Raw genomic sequence first — 13,012 nt, 5'->3', positions numbered from 1 at the left:
AGTTGGTGGCGGTGAGGGGTGTTCTCATTCATCGCACCACGGTGATCGCCGAGTACACTGACACCAGCTTCTTCGTCCCCGAGCTGAACGAAGAACGCACCGAGGTGCCGCCGGACTTGTTCGGGCTGAACCCGGAAGACGGCGAGGACTCGGCGGAGGAGATCGCCTCCAGCGACGAGGGCGAAGATAAGGGGAGCGAGGATGGTGAAGGCGCCACGCCGGAGGATGGAGCGGACGGCCAGCCTCAACTCGACCGTGCCTCGAGCAACAAGCCGCGTGCAAGCGCATCGACTGCTGCTGGGGACGACCAAGCCGAGACTCACCAGCCGACCACTCCACTAGTCGGTGCCACCGACTCCAACAACCTACCGGACCCGCCTGCTACTCCCTTGGCCTAGGCGGCCAACTTATCTTTAACTTTCCCTGCTCTATAGTCTTTTGAACAATATCGTTAAACATGCGCAGTTCCACCCACTGGGGGTGTATTCAAACTTGTTGAATTCTGGCTTGAAAGCTTTGCTTATGTAAATATTATTTCGAACATGCTGTGTTGGTGCCGAATTCTGACTTTTCTTGATTTTTGATCCTTTTTAGCTTTTTCCTTTGCCGCCCTCCCTTGGCTGCCGACTTGCCAGCCTGACAGCCGCTCTGTGAACTGTGGCTGTGATAAGTACTTAGCCGTTTACGAGGGCAAGTACTTCAGCCGACGTAGCAAGGTAAGTGAGAAGCCGGCTGGCCGGCTGCTTAGCAGCCGGTCGGTTAGGCAGGAAGCCAGCCTATCTTATGTAAATGCTTTGGTCCTTAGCCATTTTTCACGTGGGCATCGTTTCCTGCCTTCGACTCTTGCCAGCCGGATAGCCGCTCTGCGAGCTGCAGCTTGTGGCAAGAGCGGGCTTAGATGCCGGCACATTACTTGTCCGACTGCAGGTACCATCACTACAAAAAAAATACACTTCCGTGATGATACGTGTTTGTCATAGTAGGTCGCGTTTTTTCATGCATGTACATCCATGACAAATTTATGACAGAATCAAGATGGTCATACCTGTGCTGTCATAGAAGTGTTCCATGACATTACCAAAATTATCATCACGGAAGTGTCCACTTCCATGACGATAAATCGCGCGTCACAGAAGTGCTTTCGACAAGGGTGACCGACATGTGGCATCCACCGTAACGGAACGTTGTTAAGCTATCGGGTTGGGTTTTGGATCCGATAACCAGTTAATAGCCCCGACCAATGGGGATTTTCCATGTGTAAAATCATCATTGGCTGGAGGAAACACGTGTCGGCTCATCGTTGGGACAGATGTCATCCACTCATTGTACAGAAGACGCCTATGGTACGTCGACACGTGGCACGGCCCAACAGAGGCCCATTCCTGTGAAAAGGCCGGCCCAGTAAAATATAGCAGGTCATCCCATATAAGGCCTACTTGTGTCAGGTCCATTTTAGCCCACGACCCATACGAGATGAGCCAATTCGGCCCGTCAACGGCCCGTTAAAGATTTGACACCATTGCAGCCCATCGTCAGTTCGAGCTCGTTAACAACCCGCTATATATCTGGTCTCAATATCGGCCCGGTGAGATTTCGGCCTGTTAATGGCCCGTTTAATGGATGGGCCAATTTTTAGGATGTACATCTTTCGGCCTTTTAGCGACCCATTTAAATGTTGGGCTAGTTTCCGGCCCGGTGTGTCTTTCATCCTGTTGACGGCCCATAAATCTGATGGGTCATTTATTGTCGGACCTGAGTTTCCGCCTTTTAGCGGCCCGTTTAAGTGTTGGGCCAATTTTCTGGCCCGGTGTCACTTTCGGCCTGTTAACGGACCATAAATGAGTTGGGCCATTTGTAGTCGGACCTTAGTTTTGGCCCTTTAACGGCCCATGCCCTTCATGGTCCAATACCAGCCCAGTTTCTCTTTCGGCCTGCTAAAGGCCCACAACACAGTTGGGCCATTTACAATTTCGGCCTCTTAGCGTCTCATGGTCTTCATGGTCCAGTACAAGCCCGCTGTCTCTTTTGGCCTGCTAAAGGCCTACAGTATAGTTGGGCCATATGTAGCCCAAACTTAGTAACGGTCTGTTAACGGCCCGTGAAATAAACTGGGGCCACCTGTTGCCTGCTTCGATGTCGGCCTGTTAATGACCCGGGAGGTAAGAGGGCTGGCCATTAACTTTCGACCTAGTAATGGCCCATTAACTTAATGGGCCCACTAAAGTTCGTACATGTCTTTAGGACAAATTAGATAATTTGAGCCCATTACGACGATCAATTATGCATAGGACCAAAACCGATCACGCAAAGGTACGGCATATAGGGAATAACGTTGCACATCCAGCATATATTACAGGAAATTACATCAACTGGGCAATCAAAGATTGATGCCGGTGCAAATAAATGAGCAGAACCTAACCATCTACAACGTCACAATCTGCAACCTCAGCACAGATGACGCCCATAAGCATGTGGGCAAGTTCTTTCTGCTTTGCTACACTGTCTCTGAAAACATTGATGAGTTGTTGCCTCACAGGACTTTGCACCTCTGATTCATCCACCATTTCCATCATTGCTTCAGCCATTAATTGGTTCACAAACATACAATTATTCCATTGCATTCAAGATAGAGGATACTGAACAGATTCAGATGGCGATTTTGGCAGACTTGTATTATTGATAGTGGAGAGTGTCTCGACCACTGCATCATAACATAAATTAGGACGGGAACCAAACAGATTAATCATGAGTTATTGCCATATTACCTGGCCTAGATTTACTGGAAAGAAACAATGGGGTTGCCTTGATGTTTTCAGAGTTTGTCTTCTTATCTTCAGCAACCTGCACAAAATTAACACACTAGCATTGCTATCATTGGCCAAGTCAGATAATAGGAAAGCAACATTGACACAACGAACGTTTGGGCAAGTAGCCTACACCAAATTAACACAATATGGCACAGCTATCATCAGCCAGGTAAGGTAGTACGAAAGCAACATTGACACAATGAATGAATGGGCAACCAGAGAAGCACTACAATTCAGTAATGTGCGTGATATGAGATAGTACATTCATGCAGCTCAGTATGCAAAACTACCAGGCAGTTTTCCTTACAAAAATCAACATTGGCGCCTTTAACATTTTGCTACAACTAATTTTAGATCAGATAAAGGTTAGATTCACGCCGATTAACAAAATACATGTTGATGTAAAAATATAGTGATATACAACAGGTACTTACATCAGCATTGGAGCACAGAGAATTCCCGCAAGATATTTTCCTCGAATACGATCCCAATGGAGGAAGTCTTCTATCGTTTAACCTTATTTTCTAAAAGAGAGATGGGTAAGAAACATGTACAAAATATGATCAGAATGCTATAAAATTTCATGATGCGAGGATATGCACACGCTTCTTTGAATGGAGTTGACATTCTTTTGCTGGACTGGAGCGGACTAGTTCTTTGGCCACTGTAATCTGCTTATTATCAGTGGGAGTTGGGTTTCTCTGTGCTGGAGCAATATCTGTGAAAAATGGAGTTGGTTTATTATCTCCTGGCGTTTGGATCTTTTGCAAAGACCTGGTTTGTAACCCTTCAGATTCTAACAGAGCCATCTTCCCCTTGCATGCCTTATATAGAAGAATGGTGATTCAGTTATAAAACATGCTAAAGAAGAGATGGAATAGGTACTGAAGAATAGAAAGGCATGACATATTGACATGTATTCCCTCCATTTGGAAATAAATGGACGGGTCTAGGCGTATTTCAGTTCTAGATACATCCAGTTTTATCCATTTCTGCGACATTTAATCCAGACAGAGGGAGTATAATGTAAGAGCTAGGGATATGACAGGACAACACAGTAAAAAAAACACTGAAAAACCCACTGTAGAACCAAAGTATTCAAACCCACTGATATGAGATAGTACACTCATGTAGCTCATGATGCAAAACTACCAGGCGGTTTTCCTTACAAAAATCAACATTGTGGCCTTTAATCATACATTTTGCTACAACTAAATTTAGATCAGATAAAGGTTGGATTCACGTCGATTAACAAAATTCATGCTGATGTAAAAATATAGTGATATACAACAGGTACTTACATCTACATTGGAGCACAGATAATGCCTGCAAAAATCTTTCCTCATAAATGATACCATTGCAGAAATTCTTCTATCTGTTAAGCTTATTTTCTAAAAGAGAGATGGGTAAGAAACATGTAGAAAATATGATCAGCATGCTATAAAATTTCATGATGCAAGGATACGCACACGCTTCTTAGAATTGAGTTGACATATTTTTGCTCGACTGGAGCGGACTAGTTCTTTGCCCACTCGAATCTGCTTATTATCAGTAGGAGTTGGGTTTCTCTGTGTTGGAGCAGTATCTATAAAAACTGGAGTTGGTTTATTATCTCCTGGTGTTTGGATCTTTTGCAAAGGCCTTGTTAGTAACCCTTCAGATTCTAACATAGTCGTCTTCCCCTTGCATGCCTTGTATAGAAGAATGGTGCTTTAATTATAAAACATGCGACAACAGAGAGATGGAATAGGTACTGAAGAATAGAAAGGCATGATATATTGACATGTATTCCCTCCATCCGAAAAAAATGGATGGGTCTAGGCGTATTTCAGTTCTAGATACATCCTTTTTTATCCATTTCGGCAACATGTAATCCGGATGGAGGGAGTATGGTGTAAGAGCTAGGGATACGATAGAAAAAAAAACTATATGCTAGCGGAATACATACAGAAATAACCAAGGCAACATACACGTGATGATTGGGAAAATAAGATGGCATTGCAACAGAGCACTAGAATATCACTTCAATGTAAAAAAACATGGTATGGCAGACAGATGAAGTACATACGGATGAATAACAATGCATAAGATATTCAGAAGCATGATGTCCAAATTAAGCAGATGGCATTGTGATAGAGTAGAATGACAGTACTTGAATTTGAAAACATGTTATCATGAATGGAATAGGTACTGAAAAACAGGAAGGCATGATATATTTACATGCATGATCAGCATGCTAAGCACATGGCATTGCAACATAGTAGATACACTCCGAACACGTCGCCTATACTCAGGTGTCATCTCCGGCGCAGGGTCTTGTCACTTCACTGTGAGGAGCAGCACGTAATAATTTGACCAACGGGTAGTACAGTGCTAGTACTCCTAGGAGTACTACATTGGTAGTACTACTACTAGTATTAGTAGCACCACCGTCTGGATTTAGGAGTACTACCACGTCCATCTGGATTTTAGTATTTGACTAGCAATATCTAGTAATGCATGTCACAAAAATGTACTACTCCCTTTGTAAATAAATACATGGTGTTTTATTCCTATCGGCGAGAGAACTTAATGTTTTCTTGCTAACTAGAGTCTTAATAGGATTACATGCAATGAACTAAACACGGTATGTCATGTTTGGTAGTCTCAAGTCATTGAAAGCATGCACGGCCCACATCTCTCATTGGTTGATATGTCACGAAATAAGAAACAAGGAGGGAGTTAATGCATCGTGCCTAAGAGTTTTGGGATTATTTGGTTTTCGTAATGTGACTTACACAACATTTTTGTTTACATGCATTAACATTTTATTAGTTAAATCAAAGGTCAAAACTTGGCGCAAAATGCAAAGGGGACCAATAATCTAGTAAACATCAAACTTCTCTCGTTTGGCCCCAACTAGAGGTCCGGTGAGATGACTATACTGCACCGACACGGAGGGGGGCGCAGCTTCATTGACTTACGACAACTGCCTTTGGGTGAATGACACATGGGCCTAGGGGGTGGCTGGCCCACCTATCATACAGCCAAAGGCAGGTGCAGTAGAGGGCCGAGGAGTAGTACGAAATCCTACGCACCTACGCACACTAACCAAGGGCAAGAGTGATCACTCGAATCGCAAGATCCGTTGACTAGTAGAAGCTAAGCTAGACCCATGGAGGCGATGAGCGCGAGCATCAGCCGGCTGTGCCAGATGGTCCACGACACCGGCCTGCGGCCCAGCAACGAGGAACGTCTCCAGGTAGTATTGCTTGAGGCCGGCAGGGCGAGGGGCCGCTTGGACGACAGCTTCGTCTCCTTGTTTGACAAGGTCCTTGTCGGTTTCCTCAAGAAGTTCACCGTCGTCAAGAAGCTCGTGGACGACTTTGACGTAAGCCTTCAGCCGACGCACCCAGGCTCTACAATGCCCGCCACCCTCAACGGCCACTATGGTGACAACCTCTTCGACGCACTGGTGGCCCTGCGACTGCCCGCCGTCGTGCCGGAGAATGTCCACCTTGAGGTCGCGCTCGCCGCGCAGCACCTGGCGCAGCAAGACACCATGGACATAATCACCCACGTCTACGCGCATGCAAGAGGTGGACGATAGGACGCTGGCCTTCTTGGATCGCAGGGCAACCTTGGACGCACTATTCAGAAGCATGTTGAGCTCGCCGCCAACACCGCTGCTCCTCACACGTCGGTTGGTGACCCGGCGCACTAGGGCATGAGGATGTCGTTGATGGATCGGTATGTATTTTTATCTTTCCGTCAAATCCATGTAGTAGTATATGATACTACAGTAATTATCTTACCTTTCGCATCAACTTCATAATGTTGATACGTACTCCATGCATGAACGGTGCCAGAACCAAACTTCTCATTACTCTAGGCAAAATCGTTATTTTCTATCTATCGATCGCGCCATGGAGCAGAACCAAATTTTACAAGTTACGAGTTCAAAAGGAAAAGCCTGCCGTGTTCGCGTCGCACCCCCACACGGTTGGTCAGGCGCGCCGCTCAAGCGGGAATGCGTGCGGTGTTGCATTTTCACTTACAAGTGGGACCATAGTTGAGAAAACCGACTATCGGCAAACCCCCACCCCGCCCACCGCGCGATGGCTGAGAAAACAGGAGGGAGAAGAGATGGTTGTAGCATGGACTCCAAGAAAATTGGTGTCGGATGGGACTCGTGTGGTTGGTGTGTGCCGTAGTGCTAGACGTGAATGCCAGTTATGGCCCATGCCACCCCACTATATCGAGCCTATATCGAGGTATATTACGTAGAACAAATTTCCTGCAGTCCGTGCTCAGCACTCCTATATCTCTCTTCTCAGCCAGCCAGCGGACGCGTGGAGCCCATCATCTGTTTGCTCACATGCGGTCCCGCATGTCAATGAAAATGCAAGCGGACCCACTAAACCTACACATCTTTCACCTCGACGTGCTGGTGATGAAAAACAAATCCAAGAAAGATCTTCGGTGGTCGCTTTTGGAGTTACTCAAGAGTAGTAAGATTCTATTTACAGTTTAACCCAAGATGCACATCTCGTGGCTTCAACTTATCAACTACCACTCTATTTTCTTTCATGACACGACATGGATGCTGGATGTCCCACATGTCGGCAAAAGGAGGAAGAACCCGACCAAATCTTGGGTTGTGCTCTCAGATTTGACTAGTTGTGCTAACTTAAAATTTTTATTGTGTACTCCCTCCGTTCCAAAATACTTGACTTCCATTTGTCCAAAAAATGGATGTGCCTATATAATAAAACATGTCTAGATACATATATATTTTGACAAATAGAAGGCATGTATTGTGCAACGGAGGGAGTAGAATGGATGCAAGTTTTTGTATTGGGAAGAAGAGTACATCCATATATTGATAGAGCGCAATTTAGTAGATGTTCTATCACTTTTAGCTAGCACAGAGGCTATAGATGAGATTAGTGCACTTGTTGATACTCCTACTTGGTATGCGTGTTGCTGCTTAGATGCAGAGAAAAACGGACCGGAGGGAGTACTAGAATAGAAGCTAGACATGAGACTAGATGCGAGGAAGCAACGTCTACTTCTTTACACTCGAAGAAGAAAGAAGCACGCAAGATCGAGCCTCCGCAGATCAACAATGCATGCATCGAGAAGGCACTAATCCAACTTACAGGAGTAGTAAAATGTATTCTTGTGGTTCTTGTTTTCTTTGGTCTTGCTTTTCTAGTCAAAATTATCGTTGGAGTTCGTGCAAAACGGAGGTCCGTTTGGGGTCGTGCGTTGCAGTTGGCCTTACAAGTGGGACCGCAGTTAAGGAAACCGACTATCGGCAAACCCCCACCTCGCCCGTCGCGCGATGGCTAAGTTAGAGAAACGATGAGGTTGAAGAGATTGCTCTAGCACGGACTCCAAGAAATATGATGTCAGATGGAAGTCGTGCTGGTGGCGTGTGCCATACTCCTGGACGTGAATGCTTGTTCTGGCCCATGCCACCCTACTACTCCTACTAGTTAGTACTATATAGTACTACTAGTATCGAGGATTCGAGGTGTTGGTTACGTAGTACAGTATGGCTACAGTAAAAACACCCGCACGACGCGCAAAGCATGTGAAGCTAGTACAAATAGTGTACTACTATTGTTGATTGGCCCCATCCGATAACCTGTTGCAATGCACGTACAATTTTGTATTCAAAAAATATATTTTTTGCCTCGTCGCACCACTCACTCACAGAAGCAACTCGAAAGCCATTCATAAATTCAGTAAGTTTATCACAGGCATATCATTTTATTACATACAACAGGTCATCAACCCACATCGACAACAAGGATACATTATAAATACTAAAGTTTTCACCACACAACAAATAACAAGCAATGAAATGAACTTCAACTCAACCATTCCTCGGCATTGGAAACGCTTGCTTTGAACCATAAGTGATTCTCTGGGACGGGCCATCCATTGTCGATCTGGAGACCAATGCAGGATTGATCATCCAGGCTGAAGCGGCCTACTATATCAGTACCAGGGTAGGGAACCACCCAAATGTCCGAGGTATAGACACAGTTGCTTATCATAAATGGTAGTAACGTTGTGTCAACAGCAGTTGGATCGCCTTTCACCATCATTGGATAGTTTTGTCCAAGGAAGAGCGAGTTTTCTCCAAGACTATCAATTCTGTACCAGGGAGAAGGAGTTGGCACTAGCACACTAGTATCCATCGCGAATACCATGCAATGGGTGTTGGAATAGGTCCGGAGAGTGCGACCATGGGAGACTACACCTGCTTCCTTAGCAGTAACATCATCAGTGGGCTGTATACACACGAGAAGAGGTGATCCATCAGAATTAGTTGCCAGGCGCCAAATAGTATATGGGCATTGCTCGTCCTCATGCTCGTGATCATCACCATCATCATCTCCTCCTTGGTTATAAAAATCTTCAAGTATAGGTGGTGGAATGTTCACAGGACCTTGGAAACACAAGAAGAAGGTTAATTAGTAAGGCTGGCCATAGTGGGGGTAACATAAGTAGTATCATGCACTTGGGACTCGCAAACATGCTTATGTGGCAGGCAATTAAGGAAGAGAGAGATGGTTATTGTAAAATAGGTAGATATCGTAACATAATAAATGTGATGCTACTATGTGTCATGCATGGCAATAAATGAGACCACCTATGATACTAATCTAAGATACTATGCACTATAGAGGTAGTAACATAAACTAGTAACATATGCATGTTACTAGTCTAAGTTACTCCCCACTATGACCAGCCTTGCTAACCCGCATGCATGTGGATGAAACAATTATAATTACGGTGGAAGACAAACATACCAAAACAACGAGGATGCCATGCAAAAACAGTGCCACGAGTTGTCACGCCCAATATGCGATACTATCCGAAAGAGACTCGAAGGTCCCACCAAGGATAGAACCGCATATTGAAACGCTTTTGCAAGGTGGATATCATTACATCAACATACATAATAGATAGGGATACATACAAGAGGCATACAATGCCACACGAATACAACATCACAATACATAAGAGCATCATCCGACTACGGATGCAACACAAACAAAAACTCGAACGACATCCACCCTGCTAGCCCAGGCTGCCGACCTAGAACCTATCCCCTGATCGAAGAAGCAGAAGAAGAACTCAACGCAAGCAAGCATCGCTCTCGCCTCATGATCATCGCATAACCTGTACCTGCAACTGTTGTTGTAGTAATCTGTGAGCCACAAGGACTCAGCAATCCCATTACCATGGGTATCAAGACTAGCAAAGCTTAAAGGGAAAGGAAGGGGTAAAGTGGTGAGGTTGCAGCAGCGACTAAGCATGTATGGTGGCTAAACATACGCAAATAAGAGCGAGAAGAGAGCAAACAGAGCGGTCGTGAAGCTAGCAATGATCAAGAAGTGATCCTGAACTCCTACTTATGTCAATCATAACCCAGAGACCGTGTTCACTTCCCGGACTCCGCCGAAAAGAGACCATCACGGCTACGCACACGGTTGATGCGTTTTAATTCGGATCTGGTGTCAAGTTATCTACAACCGGACATTAACAAATTCCCATCTGCCTATAACCGCAGGCACGGTTTTCGAAAGATTATACCCTGCAGGGGTGTCCCAACATAGCCCATGATAAGCTCTCGCGATCAACGAAGGATATACCTTCTCCCAGGAAGACCCGATCAGACTCGGAATCCCGGTTTACAAGACATTTCGACAATGGTAAAACAAGACCAGCAACGCCGCTCGATGCGCCGACAATCCCGATAGGAGCTACACATATCTTGTTCTGAGGGCAACACCGGATGAGACATCCTACGAGTAAAAACTAGACCTTGAGTTTCCCCGAGGGGGCCCCGCAGTCTACTCGGTTCGGACCAACACTTAGACAAGCACTGGCCCCGGGGGGGCTAAAAGAAAGATGACCCTCGAGAGAGCGACTCCCAAGGGAAAAGTAGGTGGTGGTGAGGCAAATGGTAAAACCAAGGTTGGGCCTTGCTGGAGGAGTTTTATTCAAAGCGAACTCTCAAGGGGGTCCCATAAATCACCCGACCGCGTAAGGAACGCAAAATCCAGGAACATAACACCGGTATGACGGAAACTAGGGCGGCAAGAGTGGAACAAAACACCAGGCATAAGGCCGAGTCTTCCACCCTTTACCAAGTATATAGATGCATTAATAATATAAGAGATATTGTGATATCCCAACCAAAATCCTGTCCACCAAGGAGAGATCTTCAACTTCACCTGCAACTAGCAACGCTATAAGAGGGGCTGAGCAAAAGCGGTAACATAGCCGAACAATGGTTTGCATAGGAAAGGTGTCAAAGGTTAGAGGTTCATGGCAATTTGGGAGACTTGATGAGCAAAAGATAGGTAACGCAGCATAGCGATAGAACGAAGCAACTAGCATAGCAATGATAGTAATGAGATCCAGGGTAGCGGTCATCTTGCCTGAAATCCCGCAAGGAAGAAGAACGAGTCCATGAAGAAGATGAACGGATGAAGCCGAACCAAGCGTAGACGAACGAATCCTCACGATCGCAACGAAACAGGAGCTACAACAATAACAACAACAACAACAACAACAACAAAGCCTTTAGTCCCAAGCAAGTTGGGGTAGGCTAGAGGTGAAACCCATAAGATCTCGCAACCAACTCATGGCTCTGGCACATGGATAGCAAGCTTCCACGCACCCCTGTCCATAGCTAGCTCTTTGTCGATACTCCAATCCTTAAGGTCTCTCTTAACGGACTCCTCCCATGTCAAAATCGGTTGACCCCGCCCTCTCTTGACATTCTCCGCACGCTTTAGCCGTCCGCTATGCACTGGAGCTTCTGGAGGCCTGCGCTGAATATGCCCAAACCATCTCAAACGATGTTGGACAAGCTTCTCCTCAATTGGTGCTACCCCAACTCTATCTCGTATATCATCATTCCGGACTCGATCCTTCCTCGTGTGGCCACACATCCATCTCAACATACGCATCTCCGCCACACCTAACTATTGAACATGTCGCCTTTTAGTCGGCCAACACTCCGCGCCATACAACATTGCGGGTCGAACCGCCGTCCTGTAGAACTTGCCTTGTAGCTTTTGTGGCACTCTCTTGTCACAGAGAATGCCAGAAGCTTGGCGCCACTTCATCCATCCGGCTTTGATTCGATGGTTCACATCTTCATCAATACCCCCATCCTCCTGCAACATTGACCCCAAATACCGAAAGGTGTCCTTCCGAGGTACCACCTGGCCATCAATGCTAACCTCCTCCTCCTCACAGCTAGTTGTACTGAAACCGCACATCATGTACTCAGTTTTAGTTCTACTAAGCCTAAACCCTTTCGATTCCAAGGTTTGTCTCCATAACTCTAACTTCCTATTTACCCCCGTCCGACTATCGTCAACTAGCACCACATCATCCGCAAAGAGCATACACCATGGGATATCTCCTTGTATACCCCTTGTGACCTCATCCATCACCAATGCAAAAAGATAAGGGCTCAAAGCTGACCCCTGATGCAGTCCTATCTTAATCGGGAAGTCATCGGTGTCGACATCACTTGTTTGAACACTTGTCACAACATTATTGTACATGTCCTTGATGAGGGTAATGTACTTTGCTGGGACTTTGTGTTTCTCCAAGGCCCACCACATGACATTCCGCGGTATCTTATCATAGGCCTTCTCCAAGTCAATGAACACCATATGCAAGTCCTTCTTATGCTCCCTATATCTCTCCATAAGTTGTCGTACCAAGAAAATGGCTTCCATGGTCGACCTCCCAGGCATGAAACCAAGCTGATTTTTGGTCACGCTTGTCATTCTTCTTAAGCGGTGCTCAATGACTCTCTCCCATAGCTTCATTGTATGGCTCATCAGCTTAATTCCACGGTAATTAGTACAACTCTGAACATCTCCCTTGTTCTTGAAGATTGGTACTAATATACTCCGTCTCCATTCTTCTGGCATCTTGTTTGCCGAAAAATGAGGTTGAAAAGCTTGGTTAGCCATACTATCGCTATGTCCCCGAGACCTTTCCACACCTCAATGGGGATACAATCAGGGCCCATCGCCTTGCCTCCTTTCATCCTTTTTAAAGCCTCCTTCACCTCAGACTCCTGGATGTGCCACACAAAACGCATGCTGGTCTCATCAAAGGAGTCATTTAGTTCAATGCTAGAACTCTCATTCTCCCCATTGAACAGCTTGTCGAAG

This window comes from Triticum dicoccoides, chromosome 4B, assembly GCF_002162155.2.
Source record: "Triticum dicoccoides isolate Atlit2015 ecotype Zavitan chromosome 4B, WEW_v2.0, whole genome shotgun sequence".
Lineage (NCBI taxonomy): Eukaryota > Viridiplantae > Streptophyta > Magnoliopsida > Poales > Poaceae > Triticum > Triticum dicoccoides.
This window is presented reverse-complemented; position numbering follows the sequence as displayed.